This window comes from Toxorhynchites rutilus, chromosome 1 (assembly GCF_029784135.1).
Source record: "Toxorhynchites rutilus septentrionalis strain SRP chromosome 1, ASM2978413v1, whole genome shotgun sequence".
Taxonomy (NCBI): Eukaryota; Metazoa; Arthropoda; class Insecta; order Diptera; family Culicidae; genus Toxorhynchites; species Toxorhynchites rutilus.
The window spans coordinates 85,350,525-85,355,443 of NC_073744.1; the positions used below are offsets into that span (position 1 = coordinate 85,350,525).

The 4,919-nt window shown below is 39.0% G+C and overlaps 1 pseudogene; it reads right to left on the bottom strand.

Annotated features, from left to right (window-relative positions):
- Positions 1 to 1,086: 1,086 nt before the first annotated feature.
- LOC129761128 (ER membrane protein complex subunit 3-like) lies at positions 1,087 to 4,201 on the bottom strand (annotated as a pseudogene).
- Between the last annotated feature and the right edge of the window lie 718 nt (positions 4,202 to 4,919).

Below are 4,919 nucleotides of genomic sequence, written 5' to 3' on the forward strand. Positions count from 1 at the left end.
TCAGTTTTCTGTTTCATGAGTGATTTAAAACATATTATTGGGCCTTATTCCCGAATACACTACACGTGAAAACAATGTGGAGTGAGTACAACCTTATTCCGGATTGCACGCCACTGTAAACATTTGGTTGAATTCATTATGAATACACCAAGTTCATCCACCGATGTTATTCTGGTTTACACTTCACGCTCTTGCTTGTGTAAACAGAGCGATTCCCCGTGCTTATCATAATCATACACTCTCCCAAAAACTTAGTATATATGACGAGTTTTTTGGTAAATATTACCAATGATTAATAATTTTTGAATCTACTTGAATCTATTTTTCAAGTGCATTTTGGTTGAAAAAAAATTCTTTTTTCCGCATACTGTCAAACGTTTCTCATATAAAAAGAGTAAACGTTTTCATCACTCTGGCTTTGTTTATTAACCTTTTGTGACCGAAATAGAAATGAAATAAAGGTTGTAATTTGGGTAATTCGTATTTTTAGAAAGGAAAAAGTTCAAATAATACAACTCTAGTGTTCGAAATAATTAAAACCTAACATTTGACGAGAAGTAAAATTGAATTACAATTAAGTTTAGAGGAGTTTTGAAGTCAATAAGACTGAAATTTCTGAAAATACCAAAACTAATTTCTGCAAATCTACCGAATTGTCAGTTGTGCTTTCATGATTTCAAACGCTCGCATTAATTGATGAAAAAATGTAGTTCTTTCATTTAATCTAATTAGATTATTTTTGTCTTTCATAACGATACTTTCTCTATGTGGTTTATTTTAAGAAAATAAACTTTTTTCCTTCCTGATTATTGACATTTCAATTGGTTTCTTTTTGACTACCAATTTGATCCTATTCGCATGACCCAGATTCGTACATATTACGCGATAAGAATGTTAAATCGGCCAGTATAAGCCAGTAGAAGCAGTCGGTTCAACGTTGATTTAACATACACTCTAAACACGTTATGTTAAGCCAACCTTAATGCATATATTGTATTTAATTTATTGATCTTTTGTATGCATATTTGTTCATTTATTGAACTAACTTTTTTAAATTATTCATTGAACTATCTAAACTATAGACATCTGATCCTGCATCGATTGGGTCTGATCCACGGCTACAAATTAGGAAAAAATACACAATCATTACTACAAATAGCTACGCCAGACTACTCAATTCTCACCATTATCCTCTCCCAGGACCAGCGTGTAATTACTTCTCAGCCAAACACAATCGGGAAATATCACGAAGCTGACGAAACCCTGGCGGCATTAGGTGAGGCCTGCTCTATGCCCCGTTGCAATATTGACTTGACACGCAGCGTCAGTGGATACGGAACCTCTGTCGTGACGAATCCGGAAAACATCCAATTGATCGAACCACCGATCACAATCTGCAAAGCGTTTATGAAGTTGTCCTTGACCAAATCCAATAGCATAAAGATGAATCTAGGACTCGAGAGGGTTCGTCTTTGTGTTTCGAAGTACCCAGATTCCTTGTTATTGAAGCAATGTCTTCAAATTCTCCCGCAGCAGACGATGACGAATCATTGCTATCCAATATGTATCAATATTAATTAAAGAAATTGAATTGATTTTCAAGAATATTACTTACCAGTCCCGAATTCGGGTTAATTCAACCTTCTTCTGTGAAGAAATCAATATCGGAAAGTAGTGCCGTTCAACTCAATTATCAACTCGGTATTTAAACTAATAATGTTATATTTACATTTTCTTCGCGGTTGCCAGTAATGACAATCGTAAAAGTTACTAACACCGCGAAGTAAAATGAATCAATCGTTGGCAGGGATGTGTATTGCATCTGACATTTATTTTACAAACGATTGGTAATATTTACAGAAAATATGTACATTCTACTAATGTTTGAATTACAAAAGATTTGGAATCTTTTTTTAGTAATCCATTTTCTGGGTGTATCGACACAACTCGAGGATAAACAAAACAAAATACAACTGACGTTTCTCTTAGAAACGACATTGGAAATGAACACACGGTCATTTTGGTATCCACTCCACTTAATACACGAAGTTCATTTTTACACTTCACGAAACGGGAATAAGTACAACAAAGTGAAGTGAGATGTAAGCGTAGTGGGAACGTAAGTGTACGTGGATACGGGAATAAGGCCCATTGTGTGTGTTGAATGAATCAAATAAGAGAATTGAACGAGCGCTCGTTGATGCGATTGGAACCATACTTGGGTGTAAGTAACGTGGATGACTTGGATTTTAAACGATGTGACTTCGCGGCGCTTAATGACCTGCTTGCGGCGGTTGACTGGGATGCTACACTCAGTGACGCATTCACGGACCAGCCAACTGCACTGTTCTACGAGAAGATTTTCAGCATACTTCACGATTATATGCTGCGTAAACACAGGAGTTCTGCAGTTCACTCAAAACTCCCTTGGTGGACACCAGAACTACGACACCTTGGAAATATCGTTCGGAAAGCGTGTAAGCGTTTTTTTCCGCGAAAGATCTTGGTGCAACAGGGAAAGATTAAAACACCTTGAAGCGCTCTATAGCGAATGTCAAGAAAACGCGTTCTGAAGCTACACTAACCGCACCGAGTAGAATTTGAAACGTGATACGTCATATTTCTGGTCCTACATTAGGAACCTTAAAAATACCAATCGAATTTCTTTAGAAATGACGTATAGTGGAGCAACTGCAGACTCGCCCGAGAAAATCGCTGACTTCTTCGCGGACTTTTTCAGCTGCGTGGACAATAGTGACTCTCCCTGTTTTTCATCGGCTGGTCGAAATATTCCATCGTTTGACATAAGCCTTCCGCAATTAACTTTCGCTCCAAATGGCGTAGGTGCGGTTTTGAAAAACCTCGACCCTTCTAAAGGTGCCGGTACAGATTGTCTACCTCCAGCAATTTTCAGGGAATGTCAACCCAAATCTTCAACCGCTCCCTGCGCGAGTAAAGGTTTCCAGAGGTTTGAAAGATGGCATCGATCACTCCAATCCACAAGTCTGGTAGTGTCCACGCTATTAACAACTACCGAGGAATCTCGATACTATGCTGCATCGCCAAAGTTTTTGAAGAACTTGAAGAACTTGATTGCATGGTGTGCTGATAACGGCATGGAGCTGAACATCATCAAGTGCAAGACAATAAGCGGGGGGTCTCCGTAGCCACATTGGTTGCGCGTTCGCTTAGTAGGCGATCGATCGTGAGTTCAAAACTCAGGGCCCCCATTGACCATCTTTGTGTTGTTACAGAATAGCTACGTCCACGCAACAATCATCAGCGATGGAGATCGATCCACGGTCGAAATAAGATCGATTCATCCATACAACTGCTCTGCTCTGCAAGACACATCGGGCTGCTGTTCTATAAATAACTCAACAATGATCAATCAACTGTCTTCGCTGTCCCGTCTTACTGGATAATGGGAAGAACAGAAGGAAATCTCTTACGCCTAAATGGCTACTGTGTAAATATGTACCATTTGCAATGGTATAGCAGGGAATACTCTAACGCCGAAAAATGGCAACTGTGTAATGTGCTAATTATAGATATGATAAATATGTGACATGTACACGATTAAAATTCGGCTCTGTTACAGCTAAAATGCTAATGAGCCTAAAATAAACAAAAGGGATAAAAAAAAGACAATAAGCTTTACGAGGCGTCAATCGTTTGTATCTCATGACTACGTTATTTGCTCTGCTGTAATCGATCGCGTTAACTCCATTAGAGATCTCGGCGTTATTCTCGACACCAAACTGAAGTTTACCGAACACATCAACACCGTCATCAGAAAAGGATACGCTGTCTTATGGTTTATCCGGTGGAACTCGCAGTCCTTCCGGGACCCGTACACGCTGAGGGCTTTGTACAGCTCAATGGTACGTGTCTCTGAAGACGCAGCATGCGTGTGGGCTCCCTACCATACAACGCATATCGTCTGGATTGAAAAATTGCAACGCTGCTTTATCCGTTACGCCTTAAGGCAAGTGCCATGGAATGATCCCACTCATCTTCCTGATTACGAGACTCGCTGTATGCTCATCGACTTGGAAACTCTGTCGGCAAGGAGGACGAAAATTCAACGTTTGTTTGTATTCGATTTGTTGTCCGGAAACATCGACTGGAATGGACAACCATTCGGATTACTTTCCGGTGGGCCAAACGGTCAGTAGAGAATATTACCTTGGTGCCTCATTTTGAGAGAGTAAATTACTCACAAACGATCAGATTTGTGGAAGGATAACACTTGGATTTTACAACACGATAATACACCAGCTCATACTTGGATTTTACAACACGATAATACACCAGCTCATTGATCGATCATTGTGAACGAATTTTTGAAAGAAAATGGCAGGAATGTGATTGAACAAGTACCGTACTCTCCAGATATGGGCACGTGTGACTTTTTCCTATTTTCGGAACTCAAATTATCGCTTCGTGGGACCCGTTTTGACAGTATTGAAGACATATAAACGAACTCGCTGCGTGAACTGAAGGCTATTCCAAAATACAGCTATAAAAATGTTTCGATGACTGGATTGTTGATAGGAAAAAGTGTATTGCCTCAGGAGGGACCTATTTTGAAGGCGATAATATAAATTTAAATGTTAAATAAGGCAGTTTCTTTAAAAACACAAACATATATTTGACAGAATATATGTATGTTCTGTAAACTGAATACTGAATCAAAAAGATTGTAAAAGTTATAGTGGTAAATCATTATTTGGACTTCACATTACTATGTATCAGATGAACGTCTTGTGGTACATAAGGGGAGGAGGAGGTCCAAAATCCGTATTTCTAGCTTTACGTTATTACATGGCGTCTATGAACGATGATTTTGCGATTATCCGATTGGAATACCCTATGATCAGAAAGTACTGGGAATTTTTAAATAAAACAAAATAGAG